This window comes from Aulonocara sp. 'chitande type north' Nkhata Bay, linkage group LG7, assembly GCF_057382095.1.
Source record: "Aulonocara sp. 'chitande type north' Nkhata Bay isolate Kocher_YH1m ecotype deep benthic linkage group LG7, A_spYH_male_GT1.1, whole genome shotgun sequence".
NCBI lineage: Eukaryota > Metazoa > Chordata > Actinopteri > Cichliformes > Cichlidae > Aulonocara > Aulonocara sp. 'chitande type north' Nkhata Bay.
Window position 1 is genome coordinate 38,556,977 of NC_141350.1, and position 15,419 is coordinate 38,572,395.

At 40.2% G+C, this 15,419-nt stretch overlaps 1 protein-coding gene across 1 annotated transcript in view; it reads right to left on the minus strand.

The window, feature by feature from the left end:
* cntfr (ciliary neurotrophic factor receptor) overlaps positions 1-15,148 on the minus strand; it is a 228,182-nt gene extending 213,034 nt beyond the window's left edge. Inside the window, exon 1 of the mRNA XM_086300304.1 lies at positions 14,934-15,148. The gene's annotated coding sequence lies outside the window, so the exon portion shown is untranslated. The remainder of the gene's footprint in view (positions 1-14,933) is intronic.
* Between the last annotated feature and the right edge of the window lie 271 nt (positions 15,149-15,419).

The following is a 15,419-nucleotide window of genomic DNA, read 5'->3' on the forward strand; positions in this document are numbered from 1 at the left end:
ATTAAAAACGAAGTATTGTAAAACTGGTTGTGATTACTGTTTGTCAAGATGTTTGCACGACAAACCTTTCCAAAATGTGTTGTATCAAAAAGGCAGATTTGGCTCATGACAAAAGAAAAGTTGAGAAGGACATGCTTACAACATTATGCAAACGAGCTATGGAAAAGCAGAAGGGATTTGATTATATTCACTGCAAAATATGAAACAACAAAACAAACACACATCAAGCGTTTATCGATCTGCACTCAGTAACCAAAAATTAAATGACAATAGAAACGCAATGGCAGAAAGGAGCAGGGCTACAGCAGTGCCCATGAAATGACAAGGGGAATAAAGGAAAAAAATAAAATATGTACTCCTAATGAGTGGAATCGCAGAGAAACAGATGGTGTGTTCATCTGGTGTTTGGACTGAGGTTTTTATCCACCAGACATCAATTTATTGGCCGAAGAACTGTGCCGCTTCAGGCAGCCAGTTTACATGCTCTGTCCGGTTTTGTTGTTGCTAGGGTTGCTTCGGTATTGTAAGACTCAGTGATCATTTGCTGGTTGATATCAGTTTGAGGAACATACATGTCCAAGGTGACCTTTTAAATTACATTCTACTGCATGGTAATGTGAAAACACTCCAGGCTTTTATTGTCTTGGGAAAACTGACATTGAGTAATGTGCATTGATTTTAATCACAAATTAAAATCATGTCAATAACCTGAAATGTACTGAATCTAAATGCAATGTGCATTGTCACTAAGCTCACACATATAGCCACAGACCTTTCCACACAAATATGCAATCTAACCTAAAATCCTTTCATCTATTTTGGAGCCTATCCGAGTTACCACAGAGTGAAAAGCAGGGTACCCTCTGGACAGGCTGCCCGTCTATTGATGGGCTAACACAGAGAGACAGACACCCATTCATGTTAACACTCACACCTACTACCAACATATTTAAATAGTGGAAGACACTCACAGAAATCTTTTTTTTTTTTTTTTTTTTTTTTTTTTCTAAATGACATCAGAAACAGCAGTATGCGACATTACTTGATGGCAGAGCTTCAGTTCATCCTTTGTCTTTTTTTTTTTTTTTTTTTTTTTTTTTTTTTTTTAATAAATAGGACAGGGGGAATGAATGAGAGAAAGAGGGGGAGAGAAAGAAAGAAAACCAAAGGGGAGAAGAGACGGTGAGAAGGGGGGGGGAAGAGAGAGAGAAAAAAAAAAGAACTCCTGGGTCACCTGTATGGAGAAAAAAAAAAAACAAACAAAAAAAACAAACAGAGGAGACAGCAAACAACAAAGAGCAACATAATAATAGAGAAAACAAAGCACCATCACAATAAACTAGCTAGTCATAGATATCAATATTTACTAAATAATAAACGATATTGTGCAGCACGCAAGATAGACAGCGCACAGTGTGCTTTGAGGCAGCAGCCAAGAAAGCTTTAGTCCGCGTCTGTGAATACCCATGTGTGCATACCTGTGTGGATCAGCATGCTTGCATTCCAAAGGTTTCTCCCACAGAAATCATTAAAACTATACAGAGAAGGACACCTATCAGCGAAATGGAACACAAGACCTTCTTGGTGTTAACCAGTGCACCACTGTGCCATCTATAACCAGATACAATTGAAGAAACAAAAAAAAGGTACACACACTCACCAACTGATGGAAGCTAGAGTCATTTAAAGGGTCTAAATCCATCTTAATTTGTTTTTAATCCTTCCTGATAAGTAGCTCTTTTCTACTTTGGCTCAAGTCAAAGGAAGCTGAGTACTATGTGTCTCTCATACACATTTCCCCAGCAATACACACACAGAAAACAAGAACAGTCATGTTCTACCAGAGGGAGGATCACGGGAATACGAGAAATGGCATCTTAACTCCGACATACCAGTGTGCATGAAAAGGTTCATCAGGGTGTGTTGGCTCGCTGACTATTGTCATTGTAGATGACATCACACAGCACTTGTTGATATATACATGTACACATTTGCGCAGAGGATATGTGAAGTCTTGTATGTATTTATGCCTGTGTAATGTATAATGTTTGTGTCTGAAAGTGTAGCATTTGACAGGTATATGTCTCTTTAGCCACAGGTGAAGTGAGATGATAACACTGCTTGGAGAGACAGTCCAACAGAATGGGTTTATTTACCCATCTCTGTGCTATTTTCTTGATTGTCTGAATTCTGCACTGGGTATGTGTGAGAAAAAGAGTTGCACAGACACACAAGCACTCAGACAGAAACTTGCACAGAGGCCAACATGTGAGCAATCAGACAAATAAATATGGCTCTACACATTGGCAAACATCTGGGAGGGGTCTGGGATCTTAGGCATCTTGCCAAGGTAAACAGAGGAATTTGCCAACCTTGACATTTTTGGTAGTAAGAGATGCCTCTCAAGGTGACAGCTCTCACTAGGTGTTAGTGGGAGATAAGCAAATTTGTCATTGTGAGAATATCAAAGGGTAAAATCTGGAGATTAAAAAAAAGAAAAAAAAAGTGTGGATGCAAAAGAAAAAAAAATGCAGTTCCCCTAGCTGCTACTTGAGGCTCCCTCTAAAACTCAGTAAATCCATATAAAATGCCCAAACAGAGATTATTAAAATGCATGTTTACAGCCAGCCACATTGACTAACAGTTGTCCTGATCAGTGTTCGGCCTCAAACACTACTTTAAGTATATGCATGTCTCTGTTTTGTGTGTGCTACTGCACCCTTTTAAAGCACTGCCTGATTATTATTTCTGTGTGGTATGGACCATCAAAGAATTTTGTGCTTCAAATTTGGTACGTGAAATTCTATTTTATTGATCCACTACTTAGCTCTAAGTAGCTGATATGTCTCTCTCTCTGTGCCATACCCATACAGTTTGAATTTGAATACGTGCTACTAGCGCCAGCTGATAACTTGGCATTCATTTTCATCCACATAAGGCAACTTTTATCTTTCAAAAAACATCAACATAGCATCAGCCAAAGTGCTGATGATTTAGTTTAAAAGTCTGGAAAGTAAAGTGTCACATCTATCTTTTATAATGCCTATGACACATTTGCATGTGTTTGTGTTGATGATTATGCTAGGCGTCATGCTATGATCTATCTTCCTTTTTTTTCACAGCGACATTAAAATGGTAACATACTGGCATACAGTAAGATTCTAATCACCCATTAGTCTGTACTTGAAAAAGCCCACCTACCCAGATTTAGTGAAGAAAAACAAGTTAAAGAACAAAAGTGTTTACATACTCACAAAACAGTCTCTGTGTTTAATGGAGCAGTAAGGCTTCTTTTGTCTACTTGCAACAAAGTTGTGTGTGCACTTTTTTCTATACTTTATATTCATTTTCTTTTGTATCCACGATCTCATTTTGTGCCTGTTGTTTGTCAACAACACAGGAGACACAAAAACAGGTTATGTAAATAATCCTCTATTCACACACTTTCACTTTTGTGCACTGCAATGGTGGTGTGTGAGATGATTCTTTCCTTTCACCCTGACCACCTGTTGTGTGAAGTTCAGTGCATTAGACAACTATTGCATTCTGTGATGACAAATACGTTGCAAAAATAAAAACCCAAACCCCTAATCAGGTGAAGTGAATCATCTTTTTTTCCTTCTACCTTTTCTGTGAAATGAGTCAGACGAGGGCAGACATACATGGAGACAAGTTTAATAGAGCGTTATATACTATTACCAAACCGGACAACTGAGCAACTCTAGTTTAAACATTATTTATTGGGTGGGTTACCTGAAGCAATCAGAGAAAATTGTAAAAGAAATAATCACATCTATAGAATGATATTTATTTATTCATTTATCTATATGTGTTCAAAAATTACTTGCTTTTGCAACATATTCATCTTCATAGGTTTTATGTGGCTTTATTGCAACAGTATAAAGCACCTGTCTACTTAGTGGCTTTAATGGAAACTCTGCTTCAGACTTTAAGGAAACTTTCTGGATGAATGAAAATTGCCAAAAAGAAATCGTCCATTAAAATGAAAGTTGAAATGGTTAACATAGTAAAAAATAAAACCCTACAACCTCAATACTTATACTTATTGTAGCAGACATGAATTTCTAGTTGACAAATAAACAATACATTTAATTTTAAATTAATTAGAATAATGAAGTCGTCATGAAAACAACTTCCGCTTACCTTTTTTTTTACATGCTCAGCTCTTGCAAACAATTAATCCCTTGTGAACCTCGGTGATAGAACCTGACAGGGTTGCCAAGCAATTTGGGATATGATTGCAAATCTATTAGAGGAACATGGAGGGACTGTCAGATCCATATAACATATTAGGAGCAGATGAAAACATCTCTCACAGGTGTTTGGGCCGGCACTCTTAAATAAAACATCCCTCTCATAATTATGTTTTTTGATGTTTAAATCTCTGCATATTTCTGTTGCCTAATCTGCAGAACAGGTAAACCCATTCCCCTTCACACTCTTGTCTCTTTCATTCACCCTAAAGTTTTCCTCTCTCTTTCTAAGACCCCACTTTTCTCACTTTAATCACCCTCCCTCCCTCTTCCCTCTACCCCCTTCTCTTTCTCTGCCTGCAGTAGCTACCCAATAAAGGATGTTGTTAATATCATTAGGCAGACTTCCTCTCCGGCCAAGCGCCCAGCCCACTCCCTTTCAGCCATAATCAAGCGTGCACACTAACTATCAAAGGAGACATTGCTAATAAACTACCACAGTGGAGCAGAAAAACACACACGTACGCTCCTGCCGAGAAAATACTGTTGGCTAAGCGCACTAAAATAAATGTGTGCGTGTGCATGGTTCTTGGGGATAGGATTGTGGGGTGCTGGTGCGGGTTACACAGACAGCACTAATAAACTATACTCCAAAGGCAAACAGTGTAATGCAAATGTGCCACTTAAGTATCCTAAATTAATTGGGGGCGAGGGACATGTACATAACCAGACATAGCTAATAAAATATGCTGTGAGAAGTGGCAAATACTGTCAGTTTAGTGGGTTTAAATGATAGATTGGGGGGGGGGGGGGGTTAGGCAAGTATGCGTTTGGACTGCAGACATTTGCTGTAAATCACTTTAAATCAGTCCTAAAACGGTTGTGCACATTGTCAGCTATATAGCTTGAAAGTGTTTGGTCCTGACAACTAAAAGCTACAGTGCATATCACTCTAAAGGGAAAACGTGATGCAATACTGTAAGCATGGAGGACGTTTAAACAAGAAAAAGAAAGGCAGGAGGCCAATGACATGAGGCTGTTACTACAATATGCTGTGCAAAAAGAGCAAATCTGTGCACACAATAGAAAGAAACATCGCATTGGCTTTTCCAGTTTTTGTGCTTTTGCTGCATCGTTTATTCCTTTAGATAAAAACAAAGACACAGATATGTTAACTGATGCAATAAATAATAAAGAAGCTGGAAATATCCATCCGCTTGCACACCAATTTCTTTTACCTGTTAAATAAGATTTCCAGTCTCTCAGGTGTGCACTCTTTCAAATCAAATGCTGACACCTGTCTTGCTGAAACTAAAACCAAAGTTTCCCAATTCTGCAGAGTTGAAGTGCAGAGTTCCAAACTTCATCTGACATAAAAACTGTGTGCTGGAAGCTTCATGACATGATTTTACACGGCTGATCGGCTCCTATGAGTGCAATGTGTATGTGAGCCAGTACCAAGTTTAATTCTTAAAATTAGAGACTACTAAATTGTCAAAAGTTTTAGAAAGGAACAAAAAATGGCTATATAATGACAGCTATGTTGCACCAATCATCCAGCCCTAAACATCCTACCATACAGATTAGATTGTATAAAAAAAATATTAAAATACAATGACCCAGTTTAAATAGTTCAGCCCCCTCTTGTGCACCGACAGCAGTTGGAACTTTTCAGTGTTATGTGGCCACTACTGAGCTCCACTGTCATGCTTTATTTATCCCTTTCCCTTCTGCACTGTAATGGAAATATAAAAGGGTACATTGATTAGTGTTTAAGGATCAGGCTTTAATAGATTAAAAGCCCTCGGCTCAGAGAGAGGCACTCACTCACTCACACACAGACATACACTTATACACACACCAATAGGCAAACTTATACACACACCAATAGGCAAATTTATGGACGGATATTGAAAGAGATGGACACAGTCAGTAACACAGAGTAGCTTCATTCATTTGGTTGAACAAAAACATTGCATGGACAGAAAACTGAGCATACATATCTGGAGCCAGCAGCGCAAAAAGCCAGAGCCCCAAGTCTTTCAGCAACCGGCTTTCTAACGTATTTGAGATGGGATGGGGGGGGGGTTTAATAAATATCTGTAAAACAAAAACGAAGACAATACAAAGTGGGGACCATGGTGCTAATATCCCAGTTGATTGGGAATTCATGCATTTTGAACTTAGTACATTATTAATAATGTGGCATGGTCCCAGACAGTTTCCACACACATACACACAGAGGGGTGATGTCAGTAAACGTTAGAAGGCTCTGTTTCAGCATCCCACTGTAGTTATTTTGATAAAATGTGTTTCGCATTATTATACATACACACACACACTACACTTTATGCACTTGCTTTCAGGGGATGATACACCATCATCAAATCTGATACACAGCATCCATTTTGACATGTTTGAAAACACCAAGTGACTGAAACTGTACTTCTGAGAAATGGCATAGTCTACTTAAAGTGCATCCCCCCTCTTCATTTATTCTCGCCTGCCCTTGTCTCCTAGCTGAGAACTTAAATTCCCACCTATACCTCCATTGTCACGTCTTAACTCCAAGAAGCACCTCAACTCCAAACCTATCCAGCATGTCCCCTTTCATTTTCTCTATCCTTTGCAGCTCTTCCTTTTCTCTGACCTCAATCCTGCAACTGGACATAATGGTGTTCTAGCATTTTATGTGCTCTTCCTTTTTCCCTTTGCCCAGTCATTTCTCCAGTCTTTTCAAGCTTTACACTCATCACAGTCATGTCTGCTGATGGTCTTGCCTAACCTTTAATCCCCCCCCACACACACACACACGCACGCACACACACACACACACACACACACACACACACACACACACACACACACACACACACACACACATTCCACACCATTTTCAATTGCTACTACTCTTCCTCCAATGTTTGACCGCAATCACACTTGATGTGTGCCGACTTTCTCTCTCCAGCTACTTTCCTTCAAGTTCCAATCATGCCCAATGGTATCAGTCTGTTAAAATGTCTTCTGCTCCATAATTGAATCTCTTGTGTCCTTATACTTTTCTTCATCCACCCCTCTGACCAAAACCGCTTTTGTTGTTAGCCTCCTCCTCACCTCTTGACTTTTCATTCCAGTTCTCTTCACTCTTTTTATCTTTCCCTCAAGAAGACATACTTGTAGCTATCCCAAGGCTTAATCTTGGCCATCTCTTGAATTTCCCTATTCTGCCTCAGGTGAGAAAATCTTTGCCTTTTCTTAAACTCAACTTTTCCATTTACTTCTCTTCACTTTATCTTCCCCTTAAGATTTGACCACAACCTACTCTATTAGTACTTCCAACTGATGTTTGTGTCTCACTTCTTCAGTTGACAGCTTTGCTCAAGTGCATTCAAGATTAAAATTGGTTATTTCAGGAGAATGATCAAATTCCCTTTCACTACCAGTTCTTTCAGTTGGCCAGTTGGTGCTTTTATTGTGATCTATTTTTTTTTATAACACAGGGGATAAATAACAGTAAAACCCACACATTAAAAAGTGCCAACAAACAAGAGTCATGGCCATTTTACACAAAAGCACTGCAGTTACTTATCAGTCCAATCTAAATGTTGAATGTAAGTAAGCTACACATCGAACGGGTCTGTGTTCACTAGGAGTCTAACCAGGCTCCTAAATCTCTGAGCTGCTCATTGAACACACTGAATTTTGGACCTCTTCATTATGCTTATACGTTTGAGGTCTTAAGGAGCTTCTTTGTTTTTACACCAATTATCTGACAAATAATATGGTTTGCTGTGAAATTAACAGCACTAACACAATGTCAAAGAATAATGAGCTTCAAATTTATTACTGTTAAATGATAACTTAGTAGTCAAACTTATCTTCTAGAAGGAGTTTCTGCATCTGATAACTGATGACAATGGCCCTCTTTCACATGAAGTCCAGGATTTAAAAAAGTAGTAAAGCGTTTCTACGAATGGTGCACGTGTAAGCCGGAATAAACTTTAGACTGTATGTAGTCTAATGCTCTTTTAATGTCCCATTATACTGATCATAAATGCATCCCCAATCTGTTTATAGGAGCTCTGTGTAACCTCAGAACACTATTGTGGCTAATGACACATGCAGCCTTTAAGTGGACTGCTGTGTTGCTCATGTCTGCACACAGTTTGTGCTTGCACACTTTGTGCGAGCTTGCATCAGCCAAAATAGTGGTGAGACATACAGAAACAAAGGAGAGTCGTATCCTTTTGATTTCTGAAGAAAATTTGGCCTGAATCCTTCATATTGAAGTGCCTCCTTCAGCTGCTAGGGGTACCTAGTACAATCAGGGGAGGTCTGTTTTTCAAGTTAATTATTAGCCATTTGTTTGCTGAAAATAAAGTGTTTAACAGGTGAAATAGGTGGTATATACTCTGTACCAGCTACAGCAATGTAACATGTGCAAATGAGCTAAAACAAACAACATTTTCAGTCACCTGGCATGAACAGATTTTAACCTTGTAATACAGTGGGAATTTTCACAAAGCAAAAAGGATATTTTCCAGCTATTCTTTTATGTGCCGTGAATGCAAGATAACACAAGAAAGTTATGATTATATTTTATATCTTACATATGGAAAAAGAAAATAATGTGGCTGACATGTGCGTAGGGAAAATATAAAGATAGCAAGTTAGTCAATACAACTGAGCAGTTAAACTCACAATACAGAGGGATTAGTGGATGCACCACACGGCACGCATACACCGCCCCCAGTATGATTCTCCCACATCATGTATTCCTATACAGCATACATAGTGTACTACATTATACAGTTGCCTTAAGGCAAATTACCTCCAACAGTTTATTCTCAAGTTGCACTTATATAAAATGCAGTAAATCTGAAAAAACAGTTTAAATATTTAAAACACAAGCCCTGAAAAATATAGTAAAATACACAAATTGCACTTGGCTGTGTAGATAACAGTGTGTGGCTGCTGTCAGGTACAGCACATTTTCCTCTGGTATGCTAACAGAATGTGAATAGCCTTCAGAAGCTGTGCGCAAATCCACCTCAAAGTGTTTGCCCCCTACTGGAGGAGGCAGCTTTTGTTTGTGTTTGAGTGTGTGTATGTGTCTAGAAAGCTGGGAGCTCGTGTTGGGGGGGGGGGTCAAGTGATGCATATTCATAAACTTTTTTTTCTTGATTTCCCTCCTTTTATCCCTCATATGCTTTGATCAGAAAGTTAGGAGTCAAACTCTCCCATCGCCTGGGCTGCAAGAATGCTACAGGGGCTGAATAGAGAGCTGTCTAAGGATAAAAATACAGCCGAGCCAAGCAGATATGCACAGTGTGACACACACTGACCCACTAGCACACACAAAACTTGACAGATAAAAAGGCTGTTTCTCAAAGACAGAGAAACAAGCAACTTGACAAATAGAACAAAAAGCCAACATTGAAAAGCTCAAGCTTAGAAAAATGCCGGGCCACATGCAAAAAGACTTAAAGTTTGTCTGTCTGTTTGTGCGCTTGCTATCACAACCCCATACAAAAAAGGCTTTCTTTTAAATAAACATTCAACCTTTTTTTTCAGAATTGAAGGTCCTGATTCAGTCTTTTATGGCATTAGAGAAAGGCTTAATATCTGCATGTTCTTGACACTTTAAAAGTGTACAAAGAAAGTACAGGAGCTTTTTCAGATTACCAAAATAATTACACACCGACTCTCCCTCTGAGCCAGATCTTTGTGCACAGGGTGTAGAGAGGAAACAGTCGTAAAATGTAGATCTCTGAAATGCATGTGAGGCGGCTTAATTGGGGCCAAATCTTAACAAAATCTTGTCATGTTTTCACACCCTTAGGTGCAGTTAGATAAAAGCACACAGCAAGTGGCACATCTAACTAAAGAGAGAGAGGGTAGACAGACAAAGCGTGGGAGCTGTGCATTGCCAGAGAGAACGCTGACTTTTTAATGTGTGGCTGTTGGGAGGCTTGTTGCATTCAAAGCTCTCGCCTGCATTTGTTTCACAGCGGCGTATAAAATGTCTGTGATGCGTACATGTACACACAAATATGCTTACCAAAACCTCATATTTATTTCTCGCTGTCCATTCTACTATAGTTCCATTGTTGGGTTAGTGCTTGAGAGCATTTCATCAAATCTGAATCCAGCATTAAATCCACTTATTAAATCTAAATCCTTTCAAATCCCTTATTAATTGCAATTATCGCCATCATTTTGTGTTATATTTACACAAGCAGATGAAGATCTAAATATTGAAAACTAAAAGATTTAGATCAGATATTTTTGTTAGTGGAGAAAGCTCAAAAATAACAGTTGTATGGTATGCTAATTAATTCTGATCCTGAAAGTGAGATGAGCAACGGGCACAATTTTCATTGTAAATATGTTTAAACTACTTCTTGGAGTACCCAATTCTGCGCTATTAATTTGATAATTATCAATTATGGATTTGTGATTATGACACTGCACATACTGAAGCTGATATCACATCTTCAAACAGATTTCTCACCAGAGAAGAACCAGGTGCACATTATGATCCTTCGGTTAACTAATTGCACAACAGCCAAACAACCATAAATATAAAGCAACAGTTGTTTTAACAATGGACAGTAAGTTTTTTTTCCTCTTTTGAAATATGTTTGATTTTTATGATGAGGAAAGTCTTTGTCTCTCCGTACCTCCCCAGCTCTCCGTCCAACCCTCTCCACACCAGCTTCCAATTTGTAGCCTTTGTGTACATTACAGCACTGAGAATTACGGCCCCCATGCCCTCCTCTGATCAGACCCATGCTTGGACATCTGTCGGAGGATGTTTATCCAGGCAGTAAGTATGTTAGGGGAAATATTATCCTAGTTTTATCTTACCTTTCTTTTGTGTTAAATATAAACATCGACATTGCAAAGTGGGGATTGGACAGGAGAGGCGGGGAGCAAAAAAAAAAAGAGAACAATGGCGCTATAAAAGGGGAGTGTGAGCAACGAAAACAAAACAAAAAAGAATAGATTGCAGAAGAAACCTGGACTTGGGAGGTGATGAGCTGGGTGGGGGGCGGGGTGGTGAAGGGAGGAAGACAGTTTGAGAAGTGTGTAAATCACACTTGTAGGTGATAATTACAGAAACACATTTAAACCTTTCAGTTTAACAACTTTAAAATTACACCACGGTGTTCTTGTCGGTCACTACGGACTTCTCAGTAAGATGTAAGCAACATTTTCTGTCTTATTTTCCAAGGTTATAAAAGAGGCTTTCCCCCTCTGCTGCTCAGAAATTCCATTCCTCCACCAAAAATGTCTTAATAGAGACAGAAGTAGTAAAACTTCCAATTTCAGAATCAATGTCCGAATGTCTAGACAGGTTTTTACAGTCTATTAAAAATCAATATACAGTTTATGTGTAGCATGGCTGTTTAGTGCTTGGCATACAGGCATATAGAGACGGACACACAGATGCTTACTATGCACTCGGGCACACACAACCAGTTCTTCATCTCTTTTTCTCTTCTTCTTATCTATAGCTCTCTCCCTCTCTCTTTCACACACACAAACACAGAAATATGCACAAACACACTCAAAAGTTGATGCACACATAGACCTTTTCCTGTCTGGTGTTGCTTCCAGCCTAAAACCAAACCATGTGTGGGAGCTATTCTGTGCTGGCCTAAACTGTATGCCCCATTGGTGATAGGTCCTTCCACTAAAGACTGGAAAGAGGCTTATTGGAAAGATATGGTTGGGTTCTTTTTACCGCTTTCTGTCATATGACTTCATTTTGTGTTGTTGACAGCAAGGCTCTTTCATTTATTCTTTGCTTTTCTTTTCTTTTTGTCTATTTTATTTGGTAATCAATATCATTCGCCTGCTTGGCAGTAACGTTCTTATTTACAATGCCAGAAGTACGGGTGCTGAGGGTGCTGCACCCGTAAGTTTTATTATATATTCTGTTAGTTTTTAAAATTCTATCATTTTCAGTTAAATAAGTTTAGAGATTCTTCTGTTATTTAGATTCAGTGATGTCCCTGCCCACATTGTGGTCACCACCCTTTGAAACAAGGGCAAATATACACAAAACCTGGTTATGCAAACTGCAATTTTACTTCTTACTGAATTCTTGAAAGAAAAAAAAACATAGCAAAACCAAGCAAATTCTCAAAATCAGCAAGCAGCTGCTAAAACACTCACAATGAGAACCCATGTATCTTGGCTCTGTCTTTGCTGTCAAGAGTTAGGCTAACATATATTAAGCTAACAATTCAATTTTAATGGCATGGTGAAAAGTTTTAGAAACTTGAAACTAAAAAAGCATACTTTTGGAGTATCTCTTGGAGTATCAAAAGGTAAGACCAGTTTTTCACATTCTGCTAATATACAGTCAGCATTAATGATAAATAGCATGTTATTAAGTGTTAGTTGATCATCTCATGCCCCTGACTTTCCAGAGAATGTAATGTTCCTCTGATCGTCAAAATAGTTTGTAAATGTGGCTTTCTGAACAGCCTGTGGAGAGCTGCCATTGGCTGTTGCTGTTATTTGAGGAACTGTGGTATCCTTGTTATCCGCTCATCATTGATTTTGCAAAGAAAGGGTGACCCAACTCATAGTGACATCTCCACAGCACCTCCTACCAGAAGCACATTCTCACGGTTGTTCTGATTTAGACCCACTCTCTATCTACCTATCTTTTCCTTGCTTGATTTTTTTTCCCTATCAGCCTTTCTATTTGCACACCCTCCTATTCCCCCTCCACCTCCTATCACTCCCTCCTACTCCACCACCAACAAGGCATGAAAACGGCGCTCCATTAGGAGTGCCTGGGCTAAGCCCAGTCAGACACATACTGCTTTGATCAGCCGTGAGCTGGGCTAAACACCCCACTAAACTCCCAGTCTGAGAAAGGGGGTATTGGGGGGGGAGCAAAACTAGCAAAAGTTAGTTAGAGATGGGACCGGGAAGATCAAAACAAAGAAATGAGATGGAAATGATGACAGGATAAAAGAGAAATGCACTCAAACATTCTAGGAAGAACTCATTTTTCCCAAACTGCCCACGTATGTCCCCCCATCACTTTTGTCTTCTGTCATATTTTCTTTCACATCTCTTTTTTATCTCTTGCATGCCATCCTTTTCCCCCCATACAGGCAGCCTCCTAAATATATTGCTAACAATTTCAGGTGTACAGCTCATACAAGTTAAGGAAGGTTTGAATTAATTCCTGAGGTAGCATAATTGGTACAGAGAAGATGGCATATAGAAGCCACCTCAACAAAGTGTGTCTCTTTTGTCATTAAAAAAATATTTCGTACCCACTTCTGCACACTGACACTCACAAACAAACACACACGTTGTGGAAGAGGAAAAAAGAAAGGCAGGAAGACAAGCCCAGTGACAGACGATACATAGAGACCAGACCTCCATAACTGACAGCAGTTTAAAAAAAAAAAGAAAAGCCAGAGCTTTCAACATTCAGACAGGCAGATACTAAACCAGCAGCAGCAAAAGAACAAAAACCTTCGGTCTTTTGCTCCCAAGGAGTGAAGAGAAAAGGGATTTCCGCTCAGTGCTAATCAATCAGGTTGTGATAATGGCTCCCATGCCTAGCTGTCGACTGGAAGGGTCAAGGCATCCCGTGACCCAGCACCCAGGGCTCAGGGGCCAAAGCCCCTCTCAGAATAGCACCCCAGGACAGACTCCCTGGGCTAATTGTCCAAGCCAGTGTCAGCCTTTTCAATGCCCCCCCTTCTACTTTCGCCTTCATTCCTCTGTCTTTCTTCTCACTTTCCCTCCCCTCTTTCCCTCCTCACAACTCTGCGATCCTCTCTCTTTCTACGCAACTAAGGAGTCTACTAAGTATGCCAGCATATACCAGCGTGGGGGAGAGAAATGAGACAGAAAGCAAGGAGCTGAATGAAAGACCTTTTAGAACTGAAGCGACACAGATGAATCAAGGGAGCTGTGTACACAGGAAAAAGTTAATGAAATAACAGAGACAGAAAAAGACAGTGAACAGGGAGAGCGTGTCAAAGAAATATCAGCGGCTGCAACAGAAATGAGCGGGAGGGAAGTGAGAAGGGAGGATGAAAGATGGAGGGGGGGCAGTAGGACAGAGAGGGACAGAGGGATACAAAGAGAGTGGGACAGAGGCGATACGAAGAAGGGGAGGCTTTTAAACAGTCCCCTTTCTCCCAACACATCACTCATATCACTGGAGTGCAGTGACAGGTCTATCTACTTCCATCTGCATATCAATAGGTTTCTATTAATCATAGCCAGAGCAGCGTGTGTCGCAGAGAATCTGCTCAACATCAGTAGACTGACCATCACAATGCAGCTGGCATGCAAGAAATAAAAAGAAAGAAATGACACACACACACTCACACACACACAGAGCGCAAGAGTCCGAAACAAACCCCACTCCAGCTCCGCGCAATGGCATTCCTCTCATTCCAAGTGCATGCTGCTAATTAACAGCATTAGATCCCACAGACAGAGGGAGAGATTGATGGAGAGGTATTCCAGTGTTGCACTAGAACCACATCTCTCTTCTGTCGTTTCTGGCTGCTCTTCCGTTCTTATTTATTTACTTGCCCCCCCTCAAAGCACCTTCTATCAAGTCCCTCTCCCTTTCACAGTCACTGTCACATCCCGGTCAGACAACGCTGAAGAAGAGCAAAGTCCGCAAATGTGAATAACATATGACAATCAAAATTGGTTACTCACTGGGAACCTTTTTCTTTTTCTGTATTTCTTTTTTTTCAGAGCTGTCAATCGTTATCCTCTTCTCCACTGTAGTAAGGGGAGTGTGTCTATCCTGGCGAGTGTGTGGTGTCAGTCCACTAGAGGAAAGTTGCCGTCTGCGTGCGTGAGCATGTGTGTGTGCGCGCGCGCGCGTGCGTGAAGAGAGGACGAGAGAGAACGGGTGCGTCTGTCTCTGTGTCTCGCACTGCTCTGACTGAGCGAGCCGAGGCTGTTTTAAACAGGCTGCTCTCCCCATGTGACCAGCCCAGGCACAGGCAGGAATACATTACTGAGATACACACGCTCTCTCTCTCTCTCTCGCTCCCTCTGCCCATACACACACCGTGTCCACAGTGCACCCCCTAGCCACCACTCAGGGTAATGTTGGGAAAAGCCCTCACACACAGCATGTGCACGCCCACACAGACACAGATATATATGTCCATACATATGTGTATCAAATACGTA